The 12051-nt window shown below is 35.2% G+C and overlaps 1 long non-coding RNA gene across 1 annotated transcript; it reads right to left on the reverse strand.

Annotated features, from left to right (window-relative positions):
* Window positions 1–3432: 3432 nt before the first annotated feature.
* On the reverse strand, window positions 3433–11771 carry LOC137640571 (uncharacterized). The gene is made up of 3 exons (XR_011044406.1): window positions 11717–11771; window positions 4327–4540; window positions 3433–3608 (listed from the first exon to the last, which is right to left on the reverse strand). It is a non-coding gene; the product is annotated as an uncharacterized lncRNA (long non-coding RNA).
* Window positions 11772–12051: the final 280 nt, after the last annotated feature.

Here is a 12051-nt window from a genome sequence, read left to right on the forward strand (position 1 = left end):
TACATTAGTTAAACAGGGTGATCTTTTTCTTGCTACTCTAGTGGTTTTGCAGCAGTGGCGGATTAACCATAAGGCAAACTAGGCACATGCCTTAGGGCCACCAAAAAATCCAGGCCATTTCTGGTAGTCCAAAAACATTTTGATTATGACTATGAGAAAAATGTTACCTGTCAGTTATCGGTAATTAGCCATGTTGTGAAAGGTCTGAAGTTGTTTACAATGTTTTAAGTGCTTTGGCTGTAAAACAATAAAATTCTTAAGTTTCATAATCATCGGAACAACAGATATTTCTTTTGACGTTATTTACATATTCTACATGTATGTCCTTGTCCGTGTGTACTGTTGGTGGCAGAAACTCATAGAGAACCGTGAACGATTATGGCCCATCATGAGTGACTCAAAGTGCTGGCAGGTTTATTTTTGCTCAAATAGTTAATATTTGCTTCAAGTTTTTGTTCGACACATGTTTTTGCCAAACGATTCATCAAAACTTTTTGCTCATATTTTTGTTGTAGTAGTGTTCCTCATTGTTCTATTAATATTTTCTCAATTTTCCCATGTTACGTTCCATCATATGTAATTCAGTGAAAAGTTTCTTTCTACCTAGATCTGATCTAGGTAGAAAGAAACTTTTCACTGAATGAATGATCTAATAGATCATTCATTCTGGCTTCGAGGTTATACTTGAGACATGTTTTTGTCAAGTGATTCATGGATACTTTTGCTTATATTTTTGTTACAGAATTGTCCCTCGCTGTTCTATTAACGTTTTCTCATTTGTTTAGACACAGTATATTCAGTTACATATAAAATAAGAGTTTTAAGGATTTTTTTATTTCTTTTTTTATTTTTAACGACCAAGAACCAGTTTATCAGTCTGTTTGTAGGCTTTGTATATTAGGTTCACTGTGTTTTAATCATCATTCGCCAGATCTCCTGCTTAGAGGTAAGAACCCGTGTGTTTTATATTACTTCTTGTGTTTAAAAGATCTGATTATAAGAGTAAATACTCCTCGAAACGTAACATTTGAAAATCAAAGATGCCAGCTAATGAATATTTGTTATCATTGTACAATAATGTAAATTTTATCATTAGTTCAGGCCATATTTTAAAAAATCTTGAAATTTGCCTTAGAGCCACAAGAGCCTTAATCCGCCACTGTTTTGCAGAGCGGGATATCCGAAGGATTCTCAATGGAAGAAGGGGAACTCTATAGAAAAGATAATTATCAACCTTTTTCTCCCAACTATTCCTCTCCTTCTGTTCCCTCAATCTTACTGCTACGCCTCCCTTATTTATTCCACCACTGTGTTTACAGCCCCACAGCATAACACCTCAGGATAATACTTCATGATGAAAATATCGTGAAACAATATCCTAAGGGTAATAAAATCAAGGAACAACAAATTCCCTACTCTTTTCTATTAGTAAACATCAAAGGCTTATTATAGAACAAAGGAAGGATCACAAAAATGACTATTCTATAAGAGGACTGTATCAGAAAAAAAAAGAAAAACATGTTTCTTGCCCTCACTAAGAGGTACTTGAATGAAACAGAAAAAGATGCAAAGTGTTTTAGAGAAAATGGGGTTATTCTGTATAACCACACATACAGTATTATCAAGGGCAAGTGGTAAAGCTGTTCATAAGTAATTCATGTAAATGAGCTAAAGTTTGACACACCAATATAGCCCAGATTCTCTCTACCATGACCTACCACTGACTGATATATTCCTTCATGAACATCACATTGATTAATATGGTTTCATTCATACATTCTGACTTCTGTCGATCAAGCCGTAATGGTACCGAGTGATTTTAATTTTTCGAAACAAAATAAAGAGGAGGAACAGAATGTCCATTGCAAGATGATGCTACGAAAACTAGGATGTTAAAAATCGTAATTAATATGTGGTATTGATGCGCTTCTAAACAAGATAACATTTAGAATGGGGCTAATTCAGGTGGGTGAAAGCATTGTGGATCTAACTTTCAAAAATAATCATAAACTGTACAGTATTTCAAGGCAGCTTCTCTCTCTCTCTCTCTCTCTCTCTCTCTCTCTCTCTCTCTCTCTCTCTCTCTCTCTCTCTCAAACAATAATCAACTCAACTCCTTCACCACCTCCCTATCAATGTTCAACCTCTACAAGGAAAACTAGTTTGAAACATAGTTTTTCGTATCGGTTATTGATTAAATAACGCATCAAATAATGATATTTTATTAGATTACTACAGGTGGCCGATGTGGTAACGTCCTTGACTGGTGAATGCCAATCTGGGGTTCGAGTTAGTTTCTTTATCCACTGCAACTTCACCATCCTTATGAGCTAAGGATGAGAGGTTGGTGGGAGCCAATAGGTCTATCTGCTGAGTCATCAGCATCCTTTGCCTGGTCCTCCTTGGTCCTAACTAGGGTGGAAAGGGGGCTTGAGCGCTGATCATATGTATATAAGGTCTATCTCTAGACCTTGATAGGGCAATGTCACTGTCCATTGCCTCTGCCATCTACGAGTTGCCCTTAAACCTTCAAACAATAAAAAGTGAAGAGAAGTATTGGCCCCTTCAGATAAATAGACCTTTGATCACAGCACCAAGACAAAGTAAATTCAGTAAATTCAGCTTCTGACATAAATTCCAAGTGGCAGTAATATTCCAATACTTCTGAACATTGAATTTACTGAAGAAATTGTTTTTAAACAGATGCTTCTAGAATTAACCCACAGAGGGGCTAGAACACGCTTCTGCAATGCTCGTGATATTATTATTATTATTATTATTATTATTATTATTATTATTATTATTATTATTATTATGATAAATTCTATATGTCTACAAAATTAAAGACGCGTTGGTTCTAATTCTTCGAAAAGAAAGATATAAAATACAACTCTAAATATTTGTCCTTCAATTTCATCTTAACCAAGTGCTCTCTTACATTTCAACCATCTAGTTGTGTTCAATTCTTTAGTTAGATGTAATAAAATGGATCATAAACATGGTAGCACATATGAGGGACTTAATGAGGTGTGTGTGTGTGTGGTGGTGTGTGTGTGCGCGCGCTCGTATAATATTCTAAGGAACATGTAATTTCCATATATGAAAATACACTATAAAAAAAAGTCCACACTAAATGAATCTTCATCATTTTTGTCTACTTTGAAGATACTGTCTTGAAGATTAATACGATGATAGAAATTTCCTAATTAATAGGCAAGAATAATAGAACAAACCAACTTATAACTGTTGAAACTCTTTTTAGATGACATGATCACCGGATTCTAAGTTATATAGATGTTAATCACGACAATAAATACTTTCAATTATCCTTAATATCATAACAGTACATAACATAGCAATAAAATGAACATTAGTAGTCATAACAAATTGAAATTCCAAACAGTACATAGTATAGAATACCTAGATTTGGGGGGTACCGGGGGACAGCGGGCCTTCTCATCGGCGCCATTGACGTTTTTGGTATCATCTTTGATTGGTGATTGCATTGCCTTCTTGTTCGCATCATCTTCTGAAGAGGCTTTCCTTCCAGCTTTGTTCGTTGCACCAATCCCATCATTCCAGGGTAAATTCTTGCTAAGCCATAACCCCTATTGAAGAAATTATATATTACTCTCTCTCTCTCTCTCTCTCTCTCTCTCTCTCTCTCTCTCTCTCTCTCTCTCTCTCTCTCTTTCAATTACGCACTGATGTTCTGACAAGGAGTAACACTGGAAATACATGTACAGAAGTGAAACATAAGATAATTTCTTGCTAACCCATTTCATCTATTAAAGAAATTCAATATTATTACTCTCTCTCTCTCTCTCTCTCTCTCTCTCTCTCTCTCTCTCAATTATGAACTGAAAATCTGACAAGAAGAAACATTTGAAATACAACATCTATATTTGTTACAACAAGGTAACTTCTTTCTAACACATTTCACCTATTAAAGAAATTCAATATGATTACTCTCTCCCCCCCCCCCCCCTCTCTCTCTCTCTCTCTCTCTCTCTCTCTCTCTCTCTCTCTCTCTCTCTCTCTCTCAATTACGCACTGAAGTTCTGACAAGGAGTAACATTGGAAATACAACATCTACATTAGTTAAACTTAGGGTACCTTCTTGCTAACCCATTTCACCTATCAAACAAATAGAATATTATTACTCTCTCTCTCTCTCTCTCTCTCTCTCTCTCTCTCTCTCTCTCTCTCTCTCTCTCTCTCTCTCTCTCTCTCTCTCTCTCTCTCTCTCAATCACATACTGGAGCTTCTTCAAGGAGTCGCATTAGAAATACAATATGTAGTTAAACACAGAAACAGATATCTCACCTTGTGGTCAAACGCCTTGATAGATTCATAGAAGCGATTCCTGTGTCTTGGGACGAGCACAATAAAACAAATGCATATCACCAACAAAACGATCACTATTTGCAGGAATTTAAAGAATTTGATTCGATTTGAATGCATCTTAAATCTTAGACACAGGAGGGAACCATAGTCTGGCGGGCACGGTCGACTTTCAACTGATGGCGTAGGGGGAAAGCTGAAAATTTAAGATAATAATAATTAGTAGTATTCTTGGTAAATAAGAGAAGTAGAGTCAGAATTTCATATATGTTTATTTTGTAAGTGAGACTAAGCGGACAAAAAAACTTTCTTTGAAGTTTAAAAGTATGCCATATAGGATCATTATAACATATACAGATAACTAAAAAGTCTCTCTCTCTCTCTCTCTCTCTCTCTCTCTCTCTCTCTCTCTCTCTCTCTCTCTCTCTCGAAAACAACACGGCATATCCATACCTCGGTTCCTTGAGAGTTTACATGTCGAATATTTTATGAATACTTGCATTGAAGAATTATTTATAAATAATAATAACTCAAATTAACATTGTTAAAACATGAAGCTTTTATTATCTTAAAAATTACCTACAAAGCTATACATAAGTATTCTTTTTACATGAACTTTATTAACATTTCTTTTATCTCTTACTTTCATAACAAACCAGTCATTTTCCCATCCTTCTAGAAACAATAAACAGCTCCTTTTAATTATTAATATATAACAAAAATGTTTTTACTCAAAACAAATCATTCTTCCATTCATTTATAAACTATTCAGAAGACCTTTTAAGATTTTTGGTGGTCAATCCATTCTGAAGAAGTGTTTTAATTCTTTCATTCTGCCTTGTTTCGAGTATTGTTCTCCTGTCTGGTCTTCAGATGCTGCATCTCCTCTTATTTATTGGACAAAAACTTTGGATCTTTTAAATTTCTTATTCCTGATCTACTTATCAATCTCTTTCACTGTCGTTCAGTTATTTCGTTATGCAGGTTGCAATAAGATTTTACATAATTCTGACCATCCTTTACATTCAGATCTTCCCGGACAATTCCATCCTGTTCGTAATACTAGGTATACAATTAATTCTAATAGCCATGCCTTCTCCATCACAAGGCTCAATACTATAGAGTATTCCAGAAGTTTTATTCCAACTGTGACCAAGTTTTGGAACGATCTTCCTAATTAGGTACTTGAATATGTGGAACTTCAAAAGTTCAAACTTGCAGCGAATGTTTTTTATATTGAATAAAAATAGCTTTTATAAGAAATTTCTATTTCAATGTTGTTACTGTTCTTAAAGTGTTTTAATTTACTTAGCTATTACTTCTCTTGTAGTTTATTTATTTTCTTTCCTCATTGGGCTATTTTTCCTTGCTGGAGCACTTGGGTATATAGCTTCCTGCTTTATCAACTAGGGTTGTAGCTTAGCCAATAATAATAATAATAATAATAATAATAATAATAATAATCAGCTCGTCTTTTGATTATTGATTAATTCCATACTTACTTTCACACTATTTCATCATTCCTTCATCCATGTTAGACAATACACATCTCCATTTGATTACCGCATCTTCATGAACAGTATAAGAAGCCTCGCTTGTTTCATTCCCCAATTGTCAATACTAATTTAAAGATTTAAAGGCCACTCATGAAGGGCAGAGGCAAGAGACAGTGACATTGCCTTATAAAGCAGGACAATACCTTAGACTCTATTTATGATCAGCGCCCAAACCCCATCTCCACCTAAGCTATGACCAAGGAGGGACAGGCAATGGCTGCTGATGACTTAGTAGATAGATCTTTAGGCTCCTCCAAACCCCCCATCCTTAGCTAACAAGAATGGTGAGATTGCACCGACTAAAGGAACTAACTCGAACCCTAGTCCGGCATTCACCAGTCAGGGACGTTACCACATCGGGATCTACACTCTTTGGTGCACAGATAGACTTACATACGTGGATAGACAGAACACACGCTTCCTCTATGGAGAACATCTGTTTAGTCCTCCTGGCACAAAAATAAATCATTTTACCCGAATAAATCAGGTATATACCAGTACAATAATACCATCAATAATGATTACTCAGTGCGTCAGAATGTTCAATCGCGCGTCCGTTGAGAATTATTATTATAATTATTACTTGCTGAGCTACAACCCTAGTTGGAAAAACAGGATGCTATAAACCCAGGGGCTCCAACAGGGAAAATAGCCCAGTGAGGAAAGGAAAAAATAAAAAATAAAATACTTTAAGAACAGTAACAACTTTAATATAAATAAATAAACTATAAAAACTTAAACAATACAAGAGGAAGAGAAATAAGATAGAATAGTGTGCCCGAGTGTAACCTCAAACAAGAGAACTCTAACCAAAGACAGTGGAAGACCATGGTACAGAGGCTATGGCACTACTCAAGACTAGAGAACAATGGTTTGATTTTGGCGAAACCTCTTTCATGCCTTTGGAAATACAATGAAAGATATGGATCATTATTCCTTGATGAGACTTTCAAAGGTTTGTAGGTCAAAGAGTAAAATGACGTTGCCTGCATAGCGAGATATCTTGTGCAATGAATATATTATCTATGGCTTTAAAAGTAAATGAATCCTATCTATGTTACGCTGGTAGAAGTATATTGCTTTTGTTGTGATATCACTTATAGCCAATTCTTTTTAATGAGGCGCATTTACACCGACTCGCAGCTGTGCCTTTTTAGCTCGGAAAAGTTTCCTGCTATCTGATTGGTTAGAATTATCTTGTCCAACCAATCAGCGATCAGGAAACTTTTCCGAGCGAAAAGGGCACCCCTGTGAGTCGGTGCAAATCTGCCTCACTAAAAAGAATTGATTATAAATATCTTATATCAACTTATGATATAATTTTTTCCTGAAAGTGTCAAATACATTTCATATCACTATAGAAGAACAAATAACATTAATTCCTTTCTTTGCTTCATTACTTATATGCTATATAAATATACCCTTTTTCAGCGGGGATACCTAAACGTGGTGAAACGGTTTATGTATCTCCATAATCAGCAAAAGACTCCCACCATCACCAATCTGCAGTTGGCTAACGAGGTGATGAAAATGAAAACTGGCCAAACCCCAAACATGAATAAGGACATATATGAGACCTTTGTCCTACAATGCTTTTGAAACGGCTACATTTGTTGACGTTATTGTACATAAACATAGATATATTTATTGCTGTTACTACAGTAAACTGAGTTGTGCCTGTCTATACATAACCACCTCTTTTTCATATTCCATTTACTTTGTCACTTCGGTACTTTTTTCGTCACAATTCAAGAAATTACTGATTTGTGGAAATTTTACAACCTTATTTATATGTGGGATTCAGCTGAAAGTACGATCGACCAATTAGTGATATTTCAAAGGCTTAAAGAAAAAAGTAAACTGAAATTATATTTTAAAGATGAAGAGAACAGGATAAAGATTCAATGAGGAATGTAGAGCGGTAGAGTAATTGATTAAAAGGCTATTATATATACACACACACACACATATATATATATATATATATATATATATATATATATATATATATATATATATATATATATATATATGTATATATACACACATATATATATATATATGTATATTATACAGTATATGTGTATATATACACACACACACACACACACACACATATATATATATATATGTAAATACATATATATATATATGTATATATATATATATATATATATATATATATATATATATATATATATATATATATATATATATATATATATATATATAGGAACAAGGGAAAGAGAAAAATATATCTAGAGGATTTTAAACTTGAAGAAAGGGCAAAGATGGGAATTGACGCAACTGGGAGTCATCGAAGACCGAGTTGGAATATATTGCACAGGAATGAAACTATTCAGAGAAGACGTTGATAATATTTTAAACAAGTACTTGAATACTGAAAATGGGAGAGAGAGGAGCTGGGAAAAGCACATAGGGTTGGGGGTGGGGGGAGGCGTTCATTCGTTCGTTCAGGTTGCCTGGTAAAGGCGAGCAGGGGCTCCTGGCATAAGGCACTAGCCCCTGAGGTCTTCTTCTTTTATTAACGCAGTATTTTTCCCCCATTCTTGTATGGGGTAAGCACGGTCTTCTTCTATTATCGTGGTTTTTTTCCCCCATTCTTGTATGGGGTAAGCACGGTCTTCTTCTATTATCGTGGTTTTTTTCCCCCATTCTTGTATGGGGTAAGCACGGTTCGGCTGCCTTATTTTTTGAAGGACTTTGCTTCGGCTTTGGCCCCTTGAAGCCCAGTGATGGAAATGCGAATACAGAAGTGAGGCGGGCATTGAGTAAAATTAAAAATGGCAATACACCATTCCCATCAGTGTTTCAAATTGAAATAGTCAAGATACTAGCTATAGATAGCTATAGAGGAGAAGAGATGAATGCTTGATTTAATAATAACGATATCGGAAGAGGAAATACTGTATAAAGATATAGGAGGAATTTAAAGGTGCCTATATTTGACTAGGAAGGTGATGTCATGGAATGCGGTAACCGCGTGGTAATTAAACTAATAGACCATGGTTTAAAAGTTTTTGAGATAGCACTAGATATGAGATTAAGATTGATTATAAAGATTGGGAAACAACAATATGGATTCATGAGTTGGAGAGGGACTCTAGATGCCATTTTTAAACTAGCACAGCTTTAGGAAAGGGGGTTAGAGAGAAACCAGTAGTTCTTCTGTGTTTTTGCTTATCTATAGAGGACTTAGGATAGAACACCAAGAAAGATTATATTTGGTTTTTGAGACATAGGAAAGTCCCAGAGAATTTGGTTAGATTGGTTGATATGATGTATATATAGAACAAAAGTAATAATAGCTTTGGGGGAAACAAGAAGCTTCGAAGTTAGTGTTGGATTACACTAGAGGTCAGCATTTACCATATTTTTTTTTTTTTTTTTTTTTTTTTTGTGCTGGTCATCGATGTGTTAAGTGAAGATATCCAAAATGGGGAGTTACTATATGCAGCTGATTTGATGATTACTGCTGAAATTAAGGAAAACTTAGAGAAAGGGTGTAGAGTGGCAAGAGACTTTGGAGAGGTGTAGCTTGAAGGTAAATGTGGATAAGCCTGAAGCTATGGTGAGCAGTAAGGAAGGTAAGGACAGGATAGCCATACATGAAAGTAGAGAAGCAGTTATAAAACAGGTGGAACAATTTAGATACTTAGGATCCACTATAAGTCAGGAGGGAGGATGTGAGGCTAAAGTTGAGAATAGGATAAAAGCAACCTTTGGGGGAATTAGAGGGAGGTAGCGGGACTGGTATATGATAAGAAAATGCCAGTCAAGCTAAAAGTCAACATCTATAGCACAGTAATCAGAACAGTGTTAATATTTGGATCAGAAACGTGGGATCTAAGATGAAAAGTGGAAGCAAAGCTTCTAAGAACAGAAATGAGAATGATGAAGTGGATTATGGGAATATCACTACTTGAAAGATTGGAAAATAATGAAATAAGACGAATGACAGGCGTTGTGAAGATTACAGATGTGATAAGAATGTTGACGACGACTAAGATAGTAAGGACACATGTTGAGGAAGGATGGTGGGTTGGGAGTTAGGAGGGCTTGGAGGAACCAATAGGGGAGGTGAAGATCAAGAGGGAGGAAGAGAGTTAGATGGCGGGATAAGGTGAAGGATAATATAGAGAGAAGAGATTTGTTGGGAGAGGATACCTTTGCTAAAAGGCATCAGAGAGGTCATATCTGGCAACCAACCCCTTAATATAGGAATAGCGGTGGGAAAGAAGATTATTTCAAAGATCCTTTGAAGATATAAGGAGGAGATTGACTGATTGTATGGATATACTGTACACACACATATGTATATATCTATATCTATATCTATATCTATATATATATATATATATATATATATATATATATATATATGAATATATATATATATATATATATATATATATATATATATATATATATATATATATATATATATACATATATATATGTATATATATATATATATATATATATATATATATATATATATATATATATATATATATATATATATACATATATATATGTATATATGTGTCTCTATATATGTACATATTTATATATACACACACACACATATATATATATATATATATATATATATATATATATATATATATATATATATATATATATATATATGTATGTATGTATGTGTGTGTATCCACATGCACACATACACATAGATATGTGCAGGCATGCACATGTGCATTCAGTAAAAAATTTACACAGAAATCATCAGTCGTGCAGGTCAGGTGGTCAATTGTTAAAAAGTTCATTAAAAACCTCCTTTTAATCATTTCTAAAATGAATAGCAGCAGGCTCGGACTTCGCAGAAGTCTGTGGCACGGGTTCGAATCCGCAGCCGACCAGTCAGAGAGGCGGACACTTTGTTATCTGTGTAGACACACCTCAGGATTATGTATGTAATCGACGGATAGGTTTGCTTATAGCAAATGTGTGTTACAGACTAATACACTGAAAAAAAGCCACTTCAACACCTTCTATAAACATAACAGATACCTCGACTCGAACTGTCGACCAAACCGCGCCAGGACTCCTCGCTGCTGGGAGGAAGGACGCTGACGGCTGGTACAACACATGAACATACACTACCGGGGTTTAAGCGATGTCAGGCAGGGCAGACGATCGGGACTACGGTCTACCCCAAAGCCAAAGCAAAGTTCTTCAAAAAGAAGGCAATCGTGCTTACCCCATACAAGTGGGAAAATAGCACGGTAATAGAAGATTCTACTATGCAAGGTAATGTAATACATCCACTATGCATTGCATGGTGTAGTTCGGGGTGTAATGATTAATTGCTTTTGGAAACACAGGTGCTGCTCTTATTATAGTGGAAAGAAAAAAAAAAACCTAAGCGAGCAAGAATAATGATGGAGGAGATCCGAGATCACCTGTGATGATGGGGCTCAAAGAGAAAGAGAGGGATGGCTGGAAGAACCTGGCAGAGGCACTTTGTATCGCACGGTGTTGGAGGCGTTAGTAACGGTTACAAAATTAGTTCCTAGAAATATATAAGATGGAAATGAAGTAAAGCGGGAAACTCCATTCCTGAAGAAAGTGATCCTTTTCAAAGGATTTGAAATGGCCTCAGTTAAAAATCTTTTATAAATACCAGACGAGAGAGAGATGCTGTTTCTTGACCATTCCTTCCGATATATTGTTATTCGAGCACACACGCACGCTAGCAAAAACATACACAAATATCACTATAATAGTTTTACTTTTCAAGTGTAGGGAAAATCATAAGTTTTAAAACTCACTTCTCTCGGAGCTGCGATTCTGCAAATGTAATTTGTATGGATATCTTCGTACAACTGCGAATGGCAGCTATTATTCACAAACAGATGTTTCAGCATATGTTTCTTAACAACCAGAATATACTGGAAGTTACCTAACAGGTTAAACGATTGGGAAGATGATAGCAAACGGCTTCAACCCACATAGCAATAAGATTTTTGAATGACAGGGCATCCAAGACATTTTTTTTTTTTTTTTTTGACAATTGCATTGTCTCCTTAACACTCGGAGACAAAGTTTATGTTTTGTTTAATTTTTCTGTAACTTAAAACTATTTCCTGGAAATATACTCCTCGAA

The sequence above is a fragment of the Palaemon carinicauda genome, chromosome 5 (assembly GCF_036898095.1).
Source record: "Palaemon carinicauda isolate YSFRI2023 chromosome 5, ASM3689809v2, whole genome shotgun sequence".
Lineage (NCBI taxonomy): Eukaryota > Metazoa > Arthropoda > Malacostraca > Decapoda > Palaemonidae > Palaemon > Palaemon carinicauda.